The sequence below is a fragment of the Macrotis lagotis genome, chromosome X, assembly GCF_037893015.1.
Source record: "Macrotis lagotis isolate mMagLag1 chromosome X, bilby.v1.9.chrom.fasta, whole genome shotgun sequence".
NCBI classification, from domain to species: domain Eukaryota; kingdom Metazoa; phylum Chordata; class Mammalia; order Peramelemorphia; family Peramelidae; genus Macrotis; species Macrotis lagotis.
The window spans coordinates 555,555,503-555,578,369 of record NC_133666.1 but is presented as its reverse complement, the minus strand read 5'-3'; the positions used below and the strand labels follow the sequence as shown (position 1 = coordinate 555,578,369).

General features: G+C 36.5%; 1 protein-coding gene across 2 annotated transcripts in view; it reads left to right on the top strand.

Moving 5' to 3' along the window:
• Positions 1-331: 331 nt before the first annotated feature.
• Positions 332-22,867, top strand: part of ANKRD46 (ankyrin repeat domain 46) — a 36,804-nt gene continuing 14,268 nt past the window's right edge. Inside the window, exon 1 of one of the 2 annotated variants that reach the window (XM_074200637.1) lies at positions 332-406. The gene's annotated coding sequence lies outside the window, so the exon portion shown is untranslated. The other variant, XM_074200636.1, reaches the window with a different exon arrangement.

Here is a 22,867-nt window from a genome sequence, read left to right as displayed (position 1 = left end):
TGTAAAATTTAAGCATTTACAAATAAAATAAGCCCTCAGCATCGCTCTTTCCCCCCTTTCTTAGCATCCATCGCCGCCCGGTACGCTGGGGTCGGGGGGGGGGCAGATGAGGCGCAGCCTACCTGTCCTAAGAAGGGCTGAGCGCTCACACCTGGGGAGGCTGGGCCGGGCTCAGGCGTCGGCCCGGCGGCCCGCACGTGCTGCCTCGATGGAGGCGAACACAAAGCCACGCGGCGGCAGCGCCAGGAGCACCTCCGGCCGCCAGGGGGCGCGCGGCCCGCGCGGGAGCGGCGTGCCCCGCCCTCCCGCGCCTGCGCGCCCGCGCCCCCGCCGTGCCGCCGCCGAGGGACGGGCCTGGCGCGGGGACGCGGGACGCTGCTGCCGCCGCCGCTCGGCGCGCTTGAAGGTACGGCCGGGCCCGACCGCCGCCCGGAGCTGCCCGCGGGGCGGGCACGGCCGCGGGCCTGGGGGCTGGGTGAGGGCGGCGCCTTGGCAAGGCATTCCCGCGGCCTTTCCCAGAGCCGGGCCGGCGTGGCCTTGTCTTTGCTGGGAGACAGGTAAGACCCCCCGTGCGAGCCCCGCCGCCCCCTCATGGACCCCTCCGCAGCTCGGGCACCCCCGGAACGCTGCTCCTTCCTCGTTTTACCTCCGTGACAATTGCCCATTTTCATTTTTTCCCCCCAGAAGGCGCGTCCCCGGGACTGGCCCCCTTGTCTCCCCGCCTCTCGGCAGTGTCCAAGCCCGGCCTCGGCCACCCGCCCGCAGGCCCCTTCGGCATTCTAGGTTTTTCTTGTTCTTGATTGTGCCCGACCCTTCCTGATCCTGATGGGATCGTTTTGTTTATTAAAGACTTTATTTATTTTGAGTTTTACAATTCCCCCCCCCAATCTTACCTCCCTCTCCCCGCCCCATCCCCATAATGGGGTTTTCTTAGCAAAGATACCAGAGTGGAAACTGAGGCAAGCGGGGCCAAGTGACTTAGCCAGGGTCACCAGCTTGCAGACTGGCACGCTAAGCACGGTGCCACCCAACTGGCCAAGGAGAACCCTTTGGCGGCTCTGTAGAAGATGGATTGTAAAACGTAAAACAAGAGGCGATGAGGGCTTGCACTAAGGTGATGACTGTATAGATAGGGACGAGAGGTCCTGATGTGAGAAGAAGCATTTTGGACGCAAATTGTAAGATGTGCCAAATAAATGGATGTGCGGAATGATATATAGCATGACCCAAACCAGGTTTGTCATCTATTGTCTTAAACATTACCATCCTTCATTCTTTCCTGTTTATATTCAGGATACCGCTGTCTTAATCAGCCAGCTTTAGAGTCCAGAGTCATTGATTTTTTTTCCGCTCTTTCCTTCCATATCTAATTTATTGATAAGCCCTATAACTTTTGCCTTCACAATATCCACATTCCCTCTCCTGACTATTCATGAGGCTATTAGCCTAGTTCAATCCCTCATCTCCTGTTATTGTGATAATCCTCTGATTGGTCTCTCCACCTCCATTCTTGACCTCCTCTAATTGATTCTCCACAGGGCAGCTGAAATCTTCTTCCTAAGGTGCAGCTCAGACCATAATACATTCCTTTTGTGTGAAGAATAAAATGTGAACTACTAAGTCTAGCATTTTATGCTCTACAATGTGGTTCCAACCCACTTTTTCAGCCTCATTTCACACTTTTCCCCATTACTTTGTGTTCGAGCCAAATTGTCCTGCTTTCTGTTCTCAGAACTTAGTGTTCCACCTCCCACATCAATATATTCTCAGATACTTCTCATGCCTCAAATAGGCATCCTCTTCATCCATCTCTTAGCCCATCAGAATCCAAATCTTTTTTCAAGACAGTTCAGATGCCATCTCCATGAAACCTTCCTTGATCCCCCAGTTGTTGGTATTGTTCATTTGTTCAGTTGTGTCCTTTTCACCAAAACCACCCCTCCTCCATTACTTCTCTGTTTCTGTTTAAGACACCAGCATTCTTTTAGTGTCTGTAGTGTTTTTCCATTCCTTTTCACTCCACATATCCATTCATTTATTTGGCACATCTTACCATTTCTGTGTCCAAAATGTTTCTCACATCAGAACCTCTTGTCTCTGCCTACACAGTCATCACCTTAGTCCAAGCCCTCATCACCTCTTGCCCAGACAACTGTTTAATTGCTTTATGTTTTATTCCCCTATAATCCATCTTTTACAGAGCTGCCAAAGAGATTTTCTTTAAATGCAGATCTCAGGAGGCAGCTAGGTGGCACAGTGGATAGAGCACTAGCCCTGGAGTCAGGAGGACCTGAGTTCAAATTTGGACTCAGACACTTAATAATTGCCTAGCTGTGCCACCTTGGGCAAATCATTTAACCCCACTGCCTTAAACAAAAAAAAAAATTAAAAAAATGCAGATCCCAATATCCAGGAACTCTAAACTCATGTGTGTGTGTGTGTGTGTTGGGCACTTTGGTCAATCTAGTAAAACCTAGATCCCTCCTGAGAATAATGTTTTTAAATATATAAAATACATTGGATTATAAAGGAAGCCAACTATATTAAAATATGTCATCAAAATATAGTCTAAAAGTTCACAGACCTCAGGTTAAGAATCCTTATTTTGAGGATAAAAATATAACCTTCCCTCTTTAACTGTCTTTTCAATTTCATTGCATGCTACTGACCATCAGAGTACTTTATAATCCAGTCAAATTAACTTTTTCTCTTTCTCAAACAGGATATTCCATCTCCCTTTTCCATGCTATTGCACTGTCAGTTCCTCATGTCTGGTATTCATTTCCTCATCACCACCATCTCACAAAATTATTCTTTCCTTTCAAGATTCAACTACAGTGCTACTTTCTATGTGAAGCCTTGCCCTGATCCCTCTAAGTGCTAGTGCTGGCCCTTGTTTAACTTCTTTGTATTTATTCTCCTTATATTTTATTTTATATACAGTTATATATATAACATTGTTCTTGATAGAAGCGGGCTCCTTGTGAGTATGGAGTGTTTATATGCCTAATACCTAGGACAAGGCTTGGGATTTATTTATGTGTATGAGTATTTATATATATATATATACACATATATATGTTTTATATTCAACAAGCAATATTTGCTTATTGAATGTGAAAGTATTGAATATTGTGAGTTAAAAGGAGTTTAAATCAGGGAAACCTTAAAGCAAAACAGGCAAAATGAAGCCTATTTGCATTCTGAAATTGTTTCATATAGCAGGTATTTTTATATGTAATTTTAATTCAATAATTTAAATTAAGTACTTATATTGCCAGCATCACACTTTTATAAGGGAAACCCCATTGATTTCAAGTGAAGCTCAATTTGACAAATGCTGGTCCATATGATAGCTATTGTCTTTTTCCAGTTCTGAAGTTCTGCAATACTAATATAACATTTCAAGCTTCTCGAGGAGCACAAATAACTAACTAAATAAGGTAAATTTGGGTTAACAGGAGCTCTGGTCACCTGAATATTGTTATTCAGTCTCAACCTTAATGTTCTTTCCTCCAGAAGTGATTTTAGACATTACATTAGCAACCTCTCCAGCCAATAGAGAAAACTTTCTACTACAAAGAGACACTACTTTGTGTCACTTGATAAATTAAACACTGACTATATCCCTTGCAAAGTGTTGACATTTGAGTAGTATCCTAAATAATCTTAGGTCAGGTTTTTAATACCATTTCTTTATCAAGATCTGCTTTTAACTTTAACCCCATGCATTTCGTAATAGCCAAGTTCCTCTGCCCTGAAACCTCTGGGTTACACCTGACTTGAAAATGGCAGAGTATATAAGTATATATAAGAAACCTTGATGTTACTTTGGTTTCTTATTTCTTTGTTGTCTAACAATGCCATATGTCAGTTTTCTGACTTCACCTTCCTTGCTTCAGGTGTTTCTTGACTACCTGCTTGGGTTTTTTTTTTTTTTTTGTAGATTTTTGCAAGGCAAAAATGCATTAAGTGGCTTGCCCAAGACCACACAGCTAGGTAATTATTAAGTATCTGAGACTGGATTTGAACTCAAGTTCTCCTGACTCCAGGGCTGGTGCTCTATCCACTGTGCCACCTAGTTGCCCCAACTCATCTTCTTATAATAATTCTGTGAATTCAGATATTTTCATATTTTCTATAAAAAATCAGATTAAATAGTGCTTTTTTGGTTTATGAAGGACTTTTTTGCAGTTTTCTTTTAAGATGTATGTAGTATTAGAATTAATCTCTAATTGACAGATGAAGAATCTGAGATTTTGAAAGGTTAAGTAATAACCACAGAATGTTACAACTAGAATCTCAGAGCTGATACTCAAACCAAAGAGTTTTGACAAGCATGAGTTTCCTGACTTCTTATTTCTGCCACATAAGAATCATTCTTTTTTTTTAATTGCCACCTCCCACAAGAAACCTTTTCTTCCTAGCTGCTAATGCCTCACCCGGTGAAATTCATTTTTTTATATTTTGTATTTAATGTCCTACCTGCAAGTTATTTGCCCTTAATTGAGTAAAAATTGAGTATAAACTTGAGGGCAGGGATTGTTTACTATCTAACAACAGTGTCTAGAATGCAATTGGTACTTCATAAATGCTTAGGGAATTGAATTTGCCTTCCTCCAGTCCCTCCTCATCTCTTCTGTTCTTCCAAGAATTTTCAGATAATCAGCAGCCAATGGTCTATGGGCTGGTTTTTATATAAATTGTCAATGCCACCACTTTCTTCTGTGCTGCTTACAGGAATCATTATGTTCTTTGCTCCTCTCTTCAGTTGAATGTCAGTGAATAATCACCATCATCACCACCCTGTTCCCTGCCACTGGGTTTGAAGTATAATTTGGCACCACTTTCCAAAGGTTGCCAACATTTGGTATATACTCTTTTATTATGAAATGAAGAAATGCAGCATAGCTGTTGTTTTCTGTTTTGAAGGCTTATCCCTTTCAAAAAAAATTGTTTGTTTTGGGATCTTTTGGAGTATAGAAATACCTGAAACCATGTAGTCTGTTGTGTTCTTGTTTTTCCAATTTCAGGACTGTTAGGAAATATATTAAAATTATTTTCATAGATACCATGTAGTGGGTTCAGATGTTTTCAATTACTTTTGGTAATACAAAGCATATATATTGGAAGATGGGGGGGGGTGTGTGTACTATTTTATAAATCCAAAGGAGGCTTGGTTAAAGAGGAGTTGAGTAGAAGAGCACTTCTCTAGGCATTTTTCTTAGTGTCCTAAGTATTTTTTGGTTACCATGAATTATGTTTTTCTCAGTCATCCTTGTTTCTAATCCAATAGATGGAGACAGAATTTAGCATTTTAGTCTCCAAAAACAGGCTGAAAAGCATTTGGAAGAATGGAATAAAGTTTTCTGCTGCCATTTCTGCTTCTTCACTTTAAGAATTATAAATCCAGTTTCCCTATTGAAATATTAAAAACTTTTTAAAAACTAAAGAAGCTACAAAAGAAAAATCATTTTTTCAGATCATTCTAGGTAACTTTTTTGTTTTTTAAAGAATATTATCATTTTATTTTTTTCTTGATTACATTTAAAAATTATTTTAACTTTTTTTAAGTTTTACTTATTTAAGGCAATGGGGTTAAGTGACTTGCCCAAGGTCACACAGCTAGGCAATTAGTAAGTGTTTGAGGCTGGATTTAAACTCAGGTACTCCTGACTCCAGGGCTGGTGCTCTGTCTACTGCGTCACCTACCCCTTAACATTCTTTTTGAATAATTTTTGAGTTTCACATTCCCTCCCAACCTCTCTGAGGTCTCTCCTTTTTGAGAAGGCAAGCACTTTGATATAGATTTTATATAGATAGATAGATATAGTCATGTAAAACTTTTTCATATTAGCCATGAACACAAAAAACTCTCCAACCAAACAAGAAAAATACACTTAAAAAATATGCTTCAATCTATATTCAGACTCTATCAGTTCTTTCTCAGGAGATGGAATTTCTATTTTCTAATGGATTTTTCCATTAGATTCCTTCCTTCCTTCTCTTATCCTACAGGCATAGAAAATCAGCACTTTTTTTTTATTACTCATTAACAGACTCTTGAGTTCTATTTAAGAAAGAAAAGCATTGTATAATTATACCAATATATCAATAAAGGTTCACTGATATCTTCATAGCTGGGCAAATGTACCTATAAAATATATCTTCAACCTAAGTATATGATTTATACACTTATCCCTCTTGAGAAAGGATTTAAAGGTATTCCAGAGAGAGAGAGAGAGAGATAATGGCAGGAGCTGTGGGGAAAGAGACATACTTGAAAACTTTTCTCAGAAAGGATATTAGGTAGGAGCTAGAGGAAGCAGTTCACATGACTTTGAAGTTGGAAGGAACCTTAATATCGATGCAATTCAGTTCCTGCCCAAAAAAGAATTCCCACTAAAACATGCAAAAGCCTTTGCCTTTGAGTTTCTTCCTGGGCCTCTCATTCCCTTCCTGGTTCTGCTTCTGACTCTAGAGAAGTCAGTTAGGTGGGGCAATAATGGGCAAAACACAGGGTTGGAGTCAGGAAGACCTGAATTCAAATGAGCCTCATATGTTTACTGTGTGACCTGTGGGCAAGTCACTTATCCACTGTATGCCTCTCTTTCCTCAACTATCAAATTGTGGTAATAACAGAATCTACCTCCCAGGGTTGTGAGGATCAACTGAGATAATAATTGTAAAATGCTTAGTCCCATGCCTATCCCATAGCAGGTCTTGTTTAAGTACATATCTTTAACACTTCTTTTAGCTCTCACTACTTCCAGACTTCACCACCTCTGTTCTCCCTTTCATCTCCCTTTTGTGTTTCCTCTCTCTCTTCTCCCCCACCTTAGAATGTAAGCTCTTCGAGAACAAAAACTTACCTTTCTTTTTTTAAAAATTAATTAATTTATTTTGAATTTTACAACCCCCCCAATTTCGCTTCCCCCCCACCCCCCCACCCCAATTTCGCTTCCCCCCCACCCCCCACAGGAGGCAGCCATTGTTTCCATGTTCTACATTGATCTAAGTTGAATGTGATGATAGAGAAATCATATCCTTAAGGGAAAAAAATAGAAGAGCAAAATTACATAATAACAGGTTTTTCTTTTAAATTAAAGGTAATCGGGGGCAGCTAGGTGGCTAAGTGAATAGAGCAACGGCCTTAGAGTCAGGAGTACCTTGGTTCAAATAGGACCTCAGACACTTAATTACCAAGCCACTTAACCCCATTGCCTTGAAAAAAAAAATTAAAGGTAATAGTCTTTGGTCTTTGTTTACACTCCACAATTCTTTCTCTGGATACAGATGGTATTCTCCATCGCTGATACCTTAAAATTGTGACTGTTGCACTGATGAAATGAGCATGTTACTGTTAGGGTGTACGATGTTCTTCTGGTTCTGAGGTTACTTTGAATGGGATTTCTCTTTCTAGCTCTTCCTGCTGTTACCTTGCTAGTCACATATGGAAAAGTTGAGGATTTATGAGGGTTTATTTTATATCCTACAATTTTGTTAAAGTTGCTAGTCAAATGATCAATTATCAAGAAATTATACCAATAATTTAGATTCAGAGAGTAGATTAGAAATGTAGAGAATCATGTCTTTTTTTAAGAAAGATATTATTTTGAATTTTATAATTTTTCCCCTAACCTTACTTCCCTCCCCCCCACCCCCCATAGAAGGTAGTCTGTTAGTTTTTACATTGTTTCCATGGTATGTATTGATCTAAATTGAATGTGATGAGAGAGAGAGAAATCAAATCCTTAAGGAAGAAATATAAAGTATGAGATATATTAGAATTACATAAGATAGCTTTTTTTTTAAATTAAAGGTAATAGTCTTTGGTCTTTGTTCAAAACTCCACAATTCTTTCTCAGGATACAGATGGCATTCTCCATCGAAGATACCCCATAATTGTTCCTGATTGTTGCCCTGTTGGTATGAGCAAGTCCATTAAGGTTGATCATCACTCCTATGTTGCTGTTAGGGTGTACAATGTTCTTCTGGTTCTGCTCATCTCACTCAGCATCAGTTCATGCAAATCCTTCCAGGTTTTCCTGAATTCCCATCCCTCCTGGTTTCTAATAGAACAATAGTGTTCCATCATACACACACATACACACACACACATATATATCACAGTTTGTTAAGCCATTCCCCAATTGATAGACATTCATTCAGTTTCCAATTCTTTGCCACCACAAACAGGGCTTCTATGAATATTTTTGTACAAGTGATGTTTTTACCCTTTTTTTCTTGATCTCTTCAGGGTATAGACCCAGTATTGGTATTGCTGGATCAAAGGGTATGCACATTTTTGTTGCCCTTTGGGTGTAATTCCAAATTGCTCTCCAGAAGGAAATTTGATTGCTTTTATAAGCAGAGTGCTGTACTGTTGAAATTAGAATATTTGGTAAAGTTCATCTAAGAGCTTTAAAGTATGGATTGAAAGAGATGGACAATAGAGCCACAGAAGGCGTTTAAAGGTCAAGAAGTCCTAAGATGAGATATTAAGAGCCAACAATAAGGAGATGCCAAAACAAATGGGAAAAAAATGTGTGATTCAAGGACAAATGGTTAAAACTTACTCACTAAAACAATATTGGGAGAGAATAGTCAAATGATGATCCCAAAATTTAGGATTTGGGTAATGAGGAAAATAAAGGCACCATTGCTGGCTCAGCAAGTTTGAAGAGGGAGGTTTTGAGGGAAAAATGATGTTATTGAAATTGGAATTTTTATTCATTTATAAGTTGGACTTTGCATTTGTAAGATTTTGTGATTCTGAGATACAAGGGAATAAGGAAAGGTGAAAAATAAGGTGATTGAAATTGTTGGGGGGTAAGTTTCAATTTAAAAGTTTGAAGAAACAGCAGTATCTAGGAGTGACAAGTTTCAAAGAAGTGGAGTTCAAATGGTCAAGGTAAATTAGTGGTAGAGGCGAACTGTTAATTTATACTATGTTCTGATTCTACTCACCTCATTCAACAGGTTTTTACTCATGCAGGTCTTTCCAGGCTTTTCTGAAGTCCACTGCTCCTGATTTCTTATAGAACAACAGTACTCCATCACATTCATTTACCATAGCGTGTTCAGTCAATTGATGGGCATCCCCTCAATTTCTAGTTTCTAGAATTTCTAATTTTTTACCACTTACGAAAAGCATTATAAATATTTTTGTACATGTGGGTCTTTCCCCCTTTTTTATGATCTCTTTGGGATACAGATCTAGTAGAGCTATTGCTGGATTAAAGGGTATGCACAGTTTTATTACCCTTTGGGCCAATAGTGGTATTAGTGTATGCCCCAGTTTCCCCACATCCCTTCTAGCATTGAACTTTTTTTTTTATAATTTTAACCAATTTGATAGGTGTGAGGTGGTACCTCAGAGTGGTTTTAATTTTCATTTCTCTAATCAGTAATGATTTAGAGCAATTTTTCATATGACTATAGATAGCTTTGATTTCTTTATCTGAAAACTGCCTGTTCATATGCTTAGACCATTTATCATTTGGGGAATGACTTGTATTCTTATAAATTTGACTCAGTTCTCTATATATTTTAGAAATGAGTCCTTTATAAGAAATCTAACTATGAAAATTACTTTCCAGCTTTTCTTTATTCTCTCTCATCTTGTTTGCATTGGTTTTATTTGTGCAAAGACTTTAATGCAATCAAAATGATCCATTTTGCATTTTATAATGTTCCCTATCTTTTGTTTGGTTATAAATTCTTCCTCCTCCTCCATAGATCTGACAGATTAACTATTCCTTCTTTTAGTTGGTTTATGGTATCACCTTTTACGTCTAAATCCTGTACCCATTTTGACATTATCTTAGTATAGGCTGTGAGATGTTGGTCTATGCCTAGTTTTGCCATATTATTTTCCAGCTTTTCCAGCAGTTTTTCTCAAATAGTGAGTTATTCCAGAAGCTTAAGTCTTCGAATTTATCAAATAGTAGATTATTATAATCATTCACTACTGTTTCTTTTGTACACAATCTATTCCACTTTATTTCTTAGTCAGTATCAGACAGTTTGGATGACTGCCACTTTATAATATAGTTTTAGAAATGGTATAGGTGAACTATTACTATTACAAATGAAATGTAGTACAGTACTTTAAAGATTTTGAGAAATAAATGGTAAATGAAATTTTAGTTCTGCAAATACTTCCAAACAATTATAGGTGAAAATGTAAAGCTGCACCTATTCATTGGTAAGATTTTGTGGAAAATAATCACTGAAGATTAAATAAACATAGTTATTAAAACTTGAGGATGAGTCTTCTCCATATGATTCTCTCACTAGACATTTTTTTTCCTGTGGTAATCTAGTGGCAGTGAAAGGTCATTGGTCAACGTCTATGACAAAGCAGCAATGTAGAAATAACATAGGGGCTCACTGAACAGTTAAGTTGATTTAATGGAAAGAATATTGAGTTTGGAGTAAGATGGATTTGGATTCAAATTTTTTCTCTCTACTTATGATCTCTCTTGTAAAATAAGTCCTTTGGGTTCTCTGGATTTCTCAAAAATGCCCTTGTTCTTAAAGAGCTCATGTCCTACCGGAGAGACATAGATTAAAAAAAAACAGAAGGAAATATGCTCCCTTTTACAGAATCCTCTTTTCCTCCAAGATATAGCTGAACATCACCTTTTACATGAAACCTTTTCTGATCCCTATTGCAAATACCCTCCCTCCTCAGCTACCCTGAATTTATTTTGTATTCATTTTTATAATTATTGAAGAAAAATACTGATACTGCACTCAACATTACAAACCTGACAGAAACCATTTTTCTAATTAATTTATCAATTTTCTAAATCAAAGCATTCATCTGCCTGAGGGAAAAAATGCCCAGACTGACAGTCATCTCATGCCTTTGTATATCTTTATAATACAAAACTTTTTTCTTCTCTTTGTCTTTAGCTTAGGATGGAAGGACAATGGCCACTCAAAGACAGTTCCCACCACTGACCAGAATGGGAGTTTTAACTTACTTTATTTCTGACCTGACAAGATCATTCCTCTTTAGGCAACCCCCAGTCTCACCATATTAGTGCTTAACAAGGTGCTACTGAATGATTCACTTATCCCACCACAAGTCAATACTTTTTTTTTTAAAGTTTTTGCAAGGCAGTGAGGTTAAGTGGCTTGCCCAAGAGCACACAGCTAGGTAATTATTGAGTGTCTGAGGCCGGATTTGAACCCAGGTACTCCTGACTCCAGGGCCGGTGCTCTATCCACTATGCCACCTAGCCACCCCCCCTGGTATCAGGGAATATACTATTCCACTTGAACTACAAGACATTATATCTTTAAGTTCTGTAATCAGTCTTGTGAAAAAATAAATGCTAAATGAAAAGAATTGTATTTTTGCAAGTTTCTTTGTAGAACTTTAATATTAGAAAAGATTGGGGCGGCTAGGTGGTGCAGCAGATAAAGCACCGGCCCTGGAGTCAGGAGTACCTGGATTCAAATGTGACCTCAGACACTCAATAATTAACTAGCTGTGTGGCCTTGGCCAAGCCACTTAACCCCATTTGCAAGCAAAAAACTAAAAAAGCTTTATAAATGATCAAATATCAAAAAGAGTAAATAATGATATATATATATATGCAGTGTTAATTTATACTGTTTTATTCTAGGATGTGACTTTTTTTAAGGGAATGTAAAGCCAATTAGAATAAAGCTGCTTATCAAGCAAAAAAAAAGAAAATTATGGAGATAAAAGTCACTTTGAATAAAAAAGGAGAATAGGTTGTTTGTTTTGGACCCAGACTGATCAGATCTCAGACCTGCAATTTAGCAAAGTACTATTTTCTGCAGATGAGCTTGAACACAGGAAGGCCACAGGGTGGCATCATTAAGCCACACAAATCGACTCTTAATGTGACTGGAAAATACTTAGTTTATTAAACAACTAAAAAGCCAGTAGCTTAGTTAGAGGGGGAAAAAGTTTCCCAAGAAGGAAGAAGATGAGGTAAATTCAATCTGTAAGTTATTTTTTAAAAAATTCAGTGATCTTCACTATTTCTTAGGTTATAAATATTGCTAAAAAAATCTTTGCTTATTAAGATACACTTGGAAATGTAAAAGAAAAACAAAAAAAGCCCCTTGAACTAAAAAAATTCCAGGAATTTAGTAACTTCTTGTAAAACAGAGATGATACCAAATATTTGTGAGTAGTTTTAAATGTCTTCATTGAATAAATCAGTTGCAATAAGTATCTGAAAAATGCTGAAGGAATTTTTCTTAATATCATAAAATCTCAATACTTAAGACTTGTACTGGCCTGGGCCTTTCTGCTTCTATATATATATATAATACACAGGCTTAGTCAGAAACGGTGTCATTGTAATTGCTGAAGAAATATTTAAAATAGGGGGCCGCTAGGTGGCGTAGTGGATAGAGCACCAGCCTTGGAGTCAGGAGTACCTGGGTTCAAATCCGGTCTCAGACACTTAATAATTACCTAGCTGTGTGGCCTTGGGCAAGCCACTTAAGCCCATTTGCCTTGCAAAAGCCTAAAAAAAAAATATTTAAAATAATTATGAGGTCAAACTTTTAAAAGTATTTTTAGATGCTTTACAAACATTTACATAATAGTATCTTTCCTTGATATATAGGACATTTTAGGGTATAAAGTGCTACATCTATTATCTAGTGGATGCTTTACAGCAATATTCAGAAACAACATTGTAGAGTAGCATGTGTAGTAGAGTGACATGGAATCAAGACACTTGAGTTCAAATCACATTTTCTGATACTATTAGGTTGTATCACTGGACAATTTAAACTTTAAGACCTTCAGTTTCCTCATCTGTAAAAGGATAAGAAAGCTTATACTACTTGCCTCATAGAGTTATTGTGAAGAAAGTACTTTATAAATTTTAAAATGCTCTCTTATATAAGTGACCTGTTTCTGTGGAGGTAGTATAGTACAAATATATGCCTCATTTTACAAATGAAGAAGCAAACTCAGAGATGTTAATTTGCCTGTGTTCATACAGCTAATGTCCAATCTGTGACTGTCATTATAAATCATTCTTTTCTGTCCCCTTCCCCTAATGATCTCTAGTGAGCAATACTTTATTAGTTTAGCTTTATTTACAATGTATACTTTAAAAGCTTTTCAAAGAATTTTCTGATTCAGATTTGATTGATTCAAGTTGGATTCCTTGCTGAACTGGTGAAGTCTGGGTGTTGAAGAATTACTCAAAACTGAAAACTGTACAAGAGACAAACATTTGCTAAGTCAAAAATACTAAACACTAAAAATTTATCAAAATGTTGGAAATACTCTCAAATGTAAATTTTCATGAAAAGGAAAAATAAAAATCTTAAGTATACAAGGTTGGTTTGCTCCCCCAGATTTACTTTGTGAAAGATATATTACCTCTTCTTGATTATAGGGGATTAAATTCAGAAGAATTTTTCTGGTAAATTGCTTTTTTTCCTGATGTGCTTAACAGCACCAAATTTCCTCAGAAAATAATTGAAAATATATGAAGTCATAGGACATATTCAGAATGTTTGCTTTCAACCTGGATGGATTATTCTATAAGGTTAAAAATCTGAAACCTTATCACAATCTAGTTTAGAGCAGGAATTCTTATTCTTTTTTGTATCATGAATCCCTTTGTCAGTCTCTAGTGAAGCCAATCATCTCAGAATAGTGCTTTTAAATACATAAAATATGTAGGATTATGAATAAAACCAATTATACTGAAATATAGTTAATCAATTTTTTAAAAGTATATAGACCCCAAGATAACATCTTGTTTAGAGTTTATTTCCAAGGTCCTTTTATCCACAGGCTTTAGGCAATAAGCATTTAGGAAAGATTTGCTATGTGCCAGTCAAATGTACTAAGTACTGGGGAATACAAAAGGAGGCAAAAGATGGTCCCTGATTTCAAGGAGCTTTATAATCTAAGAGGGAGACAACATGCAAATAAATATATTTATTTATTTTTGCAAGGCAGTGGGATTAAGTGACTTGCCCAAAATCACACAGGTAATTATTAAGTGTCTGAAGCTAGATTTGAACTCAGGTCCTTCTGACTCCAGGGCCAGTGCTCTATCTATTGTGCCACCTAGCTGCCCCGAAATATGAAATATTTAAAAGAAGAAAGGCATGAGAATTTAGAGGGGTTAGAGAAGACTTCCAGGAAAAGGTGGAATTTTAGGTGGGAGACTTAAAGGAATCCAAGGAGGTCAGAAGTCTACTAATATAAACAAAAAATAAAACTGTCCCTGTCCTTAAAGAACTTGCATTCCAATAAGGGGAAGACTACATAAAAGAGGCATTATATATATGTGTGTGTGTGTGTGTGTGTGTGTGTGTGTATGTAGATACTACAGCTAGATCGTACAGACCCTGGAGTCAGGAGGATCTGAATTCCAATTTGGCCTCAGTCACTCTACACTTATTAGTTGTTTGACCTTGGGCAAGTCACTTAACCCTGATTGCCTCTTATTCAGGGTCATCTCCAGGTGTTCTGATCCATATCTGGCTGCTGAATCCAGATGACTCCAGAGGGGAAAGTGAAGCAGACTCAAATTCAATTCATATGCATGTCACAGCATCATCTCCCTGATGATCTTCTTCAAGAATGAAGGACAAACATCATCATATATACATTCACATGTATACTCATATGCATGTATACTAATATATTCATATAAGTATTATGTGTACATATTGACTTTGAAAACCACATTAATATTATCCATGTCCTGTTGTATTTTATTTTGTTTAATATTTCAGTTATATTTTAATTTGTTTCAGTCCAGAATTTGATACCTCTGACTTAAATGGTTCATGCCTCAGTTTCCCCACCTGTAAAATAGAGATACTTGTATTACCTCTGAGATTTAATATGAAGAAATAAAGAACATTTGTAAACTTTAAAGTGCTTTGTAAATGTGAATTATTTGTTTTTCTAGGTAGTTTAATTGAACATGTTGTGGATTTTTCCATTAATATTGGTTGGAATGTTTGAGTTGAAGAGATAGGTAGAGTTTAATGATTATTGATGCCTAATGACAAAGCAAAATAAGCTCTTTCTGCATCTAATTATTCCTTGGTGAAAATTCACTGAGAATAGTCAGATTAAATAAAAACACCATTGTTATTAGCAATCTTATCTTTGGGAATGTTAACTTAATTATACATGATATCTAAAGGATATCTCATCAATTAAAATCTTATGAAAGTATAAATATGTGTTTCTTATTCTGTACATTAGACTTCTTGTAGATTTTACAAGAACCCTAAAGGCATACAAATCAGCATAATTCTGCATATTAACTATAAGACTGCATTGTTTTCTTTCCATAGCCCTGTGACATATCAGTTATCTCATACTGTATAATTCTTTGCTTATGGGTATGTACTGTATAGTGAACCAAAACTCCTGGTTTTCTTATGCTAAAAATAAGATGGCTTCTTTCTTTTATATGTATTCAGCCTTCTGTATCAATCTCTATTTTTTTTTTTAGGCTTTTGCAAGGCAAATGGAGTTAAGTGGCTTACCCAAGGCCACACAGCTAGGTAGTTATTAAGTGTCTGAGACCGGATTTGAACCCAGGTACTCCTGACTCCAGGGCTTTATCCACTGCATCACCTAGCCACCCCCTAATCTCCATTTCTTAAAGCTCATTTTTCTTTTGTCTTAGGACTGGTTCTATCATGGTTCTTTCTACATATTCCCCACTTCCTTTGCACTGACTTCTTAGTGTCTTAGTCTTTTTTTCTATTCACTCAAAATTCTCTCCCCAAGGTATTGTTTATGACTATACTCCCCTGAGCATTCCTCATTTTAGCTGATCTTGGAAACTAAACAGATTTGAGTCTGGTTGGTACTTGTAGGAAGACAACCCCAAAATACCAGGGATTCAGCTTCTTAAGGTAAACAGTGACATACAGGAACTGAAAGTACTAGCTTTAGCATTAGAAGAGGGTCTACTGCTAACTACTTTTTTGATTTGAGGGAAATAATTTGACTTTTCTAGGTCTTAGTTTCCTCATCTACAGAATGAAGGCCTTCAGCTAGTTTTGCATTTAACATCCTTTCCTCTTCTAAATAAGTGATTCTGTTATTTCTGACTGTGGACATTTTTAAAAATTAATTTTAGGGGCGGCTAGGTGGTGCAGTGGTTAGAGCACCGGCCTTGGAGTCAGGAGTACCTGAGTTCAAATCCAGCCTCAGGCACTTAATAATTACCTAGCCGTGTGGCCTTGGGCAAGCCACTTAATCCCATTGCCTTGCAAAAAAAACTAAAAAAAAATTTTTTTAAATTATCAAGCATTCCTTTTTACTTTTTTCTTTGAAAAGAAAAAAACATTTACAACAAATAAAAATAGTCAAGTAAAAAAAATTCCCATTTGACTATATTTAAAAAATGTGTCTCATTCTTCATATTCTTCTATCACCTTTCAGTGAGGAGATATAACATTCTTCATCATTGATCCTCTGGCATGATGATTGATCAGAATACTTAAATCTTTAAAAATTATTTGTTTTTATGCTATTGCTATTATGATGTAAATTGTTTTTCTTGCTCTATTCACTTGACTTTGTATCAGTTCATAAAAGACTTCCCAAGTTTCTCTGAAACCTAGTCTCTTTCTTCATTTTTTTAGGGCATATAACTGTTCTTCATTTCTTTTAACACATTTCTTTTATAGTTCCAATGCATTCATTTACCGTAATGTTCAGCCATTTATTTTGTTTCCAGTTCTTTGCAACCAGAAAAGAATAACAATACTTTTGTCGATATGGGTCTTTTTTGTTTGATCTCCTTGGTTATAGGCCTAGTAATAGTAATATTATGAGTCAGATTTTATGCATTTTAGTATAAAATGCATTCAGTATAATTCTAAATTACTTTCCAGAATGATTGTACCAATTCACAGCTCTACCTAGGGCAGCAATGCACCTGCTTTCTAACTGTGGGCATTTCTTAAGACTTTACTCTTCTCCCTTTTTGACCTGTATACTCATATACTCAGTGAACTCATCTACTATCAGGGCTCAATGATATATTTTGTTACTGTTTCTGGATAAGTCATTTAATTGTTTTGAGTTCTAGTTTCTTAATATCAGCAAAAAAGAGATAATAATAGCTTGTTAGTAAAAATGTAAAAAAACTAATATATGTATAAAATGTTTTGCAAATTTTAAATCTAATTTTTGATGGTGATAATAATAATGATAATATCACAAAATTTAAGAGTTGGGGGGGCTAGGTGGCGCAGTGGATAAAGCACCGGCCCTGAAGTCAGGAGTACCTGGGTTCAAATTCGGTCTCAGACACTTAATAATTACCTAGCTGTGTGGCCTTGGGCAAGCCACTTAACCCCATTTGCCTTGCAAAAACCAAAAAAAAAAAAAAAAAGAGTTGGAAGGCACCTCAGCACCTATTTAACCTAAACCATACAAAAAAATCCTACATTAATATATCAGACAATAGATCATATAGCTTCTATTTGAAGACCTCCAGGGAGAGAAAAGTTCATCATCTCTAGAGGCAACCCATTCAATTTTTGGATAGCTTGTGTTAGGAAATTTTTCCTGACATCAGTTCTAAATTTGCCTCTTTGCAACTCCCACTCATTGCTCCTTGTTCTGCCCTTTGGAGTCAAATAGAATATCTCTTCCACATGACAGCCTTTGGAGATGATTATAACTCCCTTACTCCGCCCCCCCTCATCTTTTCTTATCCACACTCTTATCACACTCTTATTTTTTAACTGATTTTCTTATAATATGGACTCAAGGTTTTCACTATCCTGTTCCTCTGAATACTCTTGCTTATCAATGTCTTTCTTAAACTGTGGTGCATTGAACTTAGCACAGTATGTCTGATGAAGTTGACAGGATCAGAGGTGTAGTAATATCATGTCCCCATTTCTACAAGCTATATATCTAAATACAACCCAAGATCTCATTACCTTTTTTGGCTGCCACATCACACTTGTAAGTCATATTGGGCTTGCAGCATGCCAATACCCTGTATCTTTATTCAGGATGCCTACTATCCAACCTCGTCTCCCCTGTCTTGAAATTGTGAGATTAATTTTTATTTTCTCAAGTATAAGATATTATTATTATTGAATTTTTCATTTATTAGATTTAACCCAATGCCTTAGCAGGTCAAACTTTTTTTTTTAATCCTGACATGTAGTATGTTAGTTATATTTCCCAGCTTTGTGTGAGCAAATTTGATGAGCATATCTTTAGTATTTATCCATCTCATTGACAAAATGACAAATAAACCAGGACCAAACACAAATCTATGAGGTACTCAACTGGTGATTTCTTGCCATATTGAAATTGAACCATTAACAACTGCTTTTAGAGATTGACTACCTACACAGTTCTAAAACCATATTATAGTCTAGTTATGTTTTTATGTATATTATATTATAGTCTAGTTTAATTATATTATAATCATCTTTATCATAATATGAATTACTTCATCAAAAGTTTTGCTTTCTTATTCAGATAAAAAGAAACAAAATAAGTGTGTGTGTGTGTGTGTGTGTGTGTGTGTGTGTGTAATCATTGTACATTAAGATGATCTAATCATATGAGGAAAGACAATAACCAGTGGGGATATATGAGAGTATCTGAATGAAGATCAAATGATAAATGGAAGTGATTTCACTTCCAAACAGAAAAAGGAAATAGGAGGTGTTTGACATAGAGGCAGGATAGAGTCATTATGAAGGACTTTGATTATCCAGACAACTGTTAGAGTTCTCTCTGTCAAAAGCAGAGTATCTAATAACTTATTTGTTTGTTTGTATTGCTAGGCAGTGGGGTTAAGTGACTTGCCCAAGTTCACACAGATAATTATTAAGTGTCTGAGGCTGGTTTTGAACTCAAGTCTTCCTGACTCCAGAGCTGGCATGCTATTCACTGCGCCACCTAGCTGCCCTACCTAATAACTTCTTGACTTGCTTTACTAATGATAAGAACCACAAACACGTGGGTGAATTCAAACCTAGTCATATATTTTCAACATCCTATAGGATATCTGTAGTTATACAAATCAATTCTATCTTAGCATGTCCAAAAATGAGACTAGCTAAATGAACCAGGAGGCCATGTAATTGCACATACTTAATTTTAACTCTGAGAAAAAAGGATACAAGACCAGAGAACAAACTGAGATCAGGGAACTAAACATAATTTTAAAGAAAGGTTTCAGGATTCCTACTGGGGCCAATACAATCTAGCCTCTTATCTCACACAGTCTACAACTATGTCTATAGATATGTAGGATAATAGAATCAGCTTTATAAGTGGAAAGGATCTCATCTACTCCTAGTAGTTTTTTTTCAACATTCATCCATTTGCAAAGTTATAAGTTACATATTTTCCACCCTCCCTCCCTTCCCTCCCCCCCCTTCTTGGCAGCAAACTCTGGTAAAAGTGGTTCATGTACATTTGTGTTTGACATATTTACATAGTAAATTTTGTATAAGAGGAATTAGAACTAAAGGGAAAGAAAGGAAACCATGAGAGAGGAAGAAAAAACAGGTTTTTTTTTTTTTAAAGAACACATATTCTGATTCCATGGGGCTTTTTTCCCCGGGATGTGAATGGCATCGTCCATAACAGATGTCCTTGATCTCTTTGTTTGCTTTAAGTTTTTGCAAGCCCATGGGGCTAAGAGGCTTGCCCAAGGCCACACAACTAGGTAATTATTGAGTGTCTGAGGTTGGATTTGAACTACAGTACTCCTGACTCCAGGGCCAATGCTGTATCCACTGGGCCACCTAGCCGCCCTGGTCCTTGATCTCTTAACTGCTGATAGTAGCTGCATGCATCATAGTTAATCAATTCATAGTATTGTTACATTGTACAATGTTCTCTTGGTTCTGCTCCCTTTGCTCAGCATCTGTTTATGTAATTCTTGCCATACTTCTCTGAAGTCTGACCACTCATGATTTCTTATAGAACAATAGTACTTCATAATATTCATGTGCTGTAATTTGTTCAGCTATTCCCCAATTGATGGGCATCCTTTCAATCTCCAATTCTTTGACACTACAAAAAAGAGTTGCTATAAATATTTTTGAACATGTGAGACTTTTCCCCATATTTTATGATTTCTTCTGGAAATAGGCCTAGTATTGGTACTGTTGGGTCAAAGGGTATGACCAGTTTAGCAAAGAATTATGGGGGGAAAGAACAAAATTTTGGCAAACCTGGTTAATTGATTGAAAAAAAAATCAAAAGTATATATGATAGTCTATACCCATGGATCCCTTCATCCATAAAGGCTGGAGAGTGATATCTTCTTATTTCTCATTTCTGGGGACAAGTTTAGTTTTTATAATTTTGAAACATTCAGTTAAAATTATTTTATGGTAGTTTTTCTATTTTTATTGTTGTAGTTGTGTATATTGTTTCCCTAATTTTACATTGCATCAGTTCATATCTGATTTCCAGGCTTCTCTTGAATTCATCAAATTCATCATGTTTTATATTGTTATTATTTATCTATCATAATTTCTTTTTAGCTATTCCCTAATTGACAAGCATCTTCTTTGTTTCCATTTCTTTGCTACTGCAAAAAAGTGCTGCTCTAAATATTTTGTTGAATATAGCATTTCTTTTTGTCAGTAACTTTGCTTATATATATCTAGCTATGGAAGGGCATAAATATTTTATTCACTTAACTTGAAAAACTGCAAATTACTTTCCACAACAGCTGGAATAATTCTTAGCTTCACTAATAAAGCACTATTGTGCCTGTCTTTATTCAACCTTTCCAACATGAACTATTCCTAGCTTTTGTCACTTTTACTATTTTTCTGGATATGAGATGAAACTTCAGGGTTGTTTTGATTTCCTTAAATATAGTAGTTAATAGTTTGTAATTTTTTTTTTTTAGATCTTTCGAGAATAGTCTTGGGACCTCAGTCTTCCCTTACTCCTATGATCTATTCTTTCATAGCCATAAACAGGGATGATTGCAGGTTTGATCTCAGTCACCCATAAGTGTTACTATTCCATGATTAAGAATTCTGAAATTTCTTTATCTGACCTTAATCTCTATCTCGTTATGTCTCACTCTTCCTAAGCCTGTTCTTTTTCCTCATCATAGCTTCTAATTCCTTTACTCTTTACTATCTACCAGGATATCACTTCTGCTCTGGTTTCATTTTCTTCCTTTTTCAGGCTTCACTTCATGTTTACCAGTGAAATAATCCCATTACTCTCAAATCCCTTGCCCCCTCCTCTTCTCACAGAACTCTCATACTTTGCCAAACCCCAGTCCTGAATTATTCTCACCATCTAACTTCATTGTACCTACTTGCTGCTGAACAGAGCTAGAGACATTAAGACTCATGTCTGAATCCACTACAAATGTACACAACCCAATTTCAATTGTACCCTCATTATAGTTAGGTAATTCTTTTACCTCTCCTTATGATTCTCTTTTCCACTCAAGTCTCAAAGAGGTAATATGTACATAAAGCAATATGTTCAAAAATACATGCAAAATAAATAAAGGTAATAGGGTTGGGGGAAGCACCTTATGTATCGAATATAATCCTGCCTCATTTTTGCCTCTGAGAAGTCTCTGTTTCTTTCAAAATTCAGAACAAGCTCTTCTCCATAGTGTTTCTCCCAATAGTTTTTATTTTATTTTGCAAATATTTTTGTATATATATGTGTGTCTTTCCCTATAAATTCTTGAGACTAGCTACTGTTTCATTCTGTCTTTGTCTCCCTGTCACATAGCACAGTTCCTGAAATGCTGGAAGTATTTAACAAATTCTTTAGTTGATTGAAGGTCTATACATACAAATAAAATTTCGTAAAATAACAATCCATTTTCTACATAATTTGAACATAATTATAGTAAGAGGTCTTGTAGAATATAGAAACACTTACCCAGGGTTAATTTTTGTTTGTTTGTTTTTACAAGGCAATGGGGTTAAATGACTTGCCCAGGCAATTATTAAGTGTCTGAAGCTGGATTTGAACTCAGGTCTTCCAAACTTTAGGGCTGGTGCTCTATCCACTATGCCAACTAGCCACCCCGCTTCCTCTCCCCCCCCCCATTAATTTTTAACCAAGACAGGGTAAAAGATAGTCATTTTGACCATCAGCTTTTAGGCATGTATGACATTGTCTTTCATTTCCTTTCCTTCTACATTATGGTTGATCTCTTTTCCTTAGCATTTCCTTCATGTAGACAGCACTAAATTTGTCCATCTCCACCAGAATAGCTAAGCCTATTCAGAAAACTGTACTCCAGACTGGTTATTTTGCCCCACTGATTTTTTTGGGGGGGCGTTGTTTTTGATTCATTTTTAATTTTGCTATGTTCAATTCAGTCCATCACTATCCTTTTCAACCTTCCTAACTTCCAGAGAAAATAAAATTGAGTTAAACTGAGATACCTCCCCTTCCACAGTTTTCCCCCCAGATAATCACTGGAGTGACCACTGTAATTCAGTGGTCCAAGCCAAAGTTCAAACAAGCATAAGGTTATATACAGATTGGTTTGGAGTAGAGGTTCCAAGCAAGAGTTAAATTTGGTTGGAGAACCAAGCTAACAGATCTGGTGTTAGATGGTGAAAATGAGCTTTGGATTTCATTCTGAGGCACTTGCATGCTTTGAAGCACTTGACTAGATTTTAGAAATTATTTAAATCAATTTTTTTATTTTCAAGTATTCTAGTTATATTATGGGTTAAATAAGCTTTTGTGGGAAACACTGTTTCTTTGGGAAAATGCATTTGGAGATCCAAACAACTGACTTAACAGATGATCTTTTGGAACTTGTACGTTGGGGACTGCTTGTACTTTTCCTAATGGCCCATATTTTTGGTTCATCTT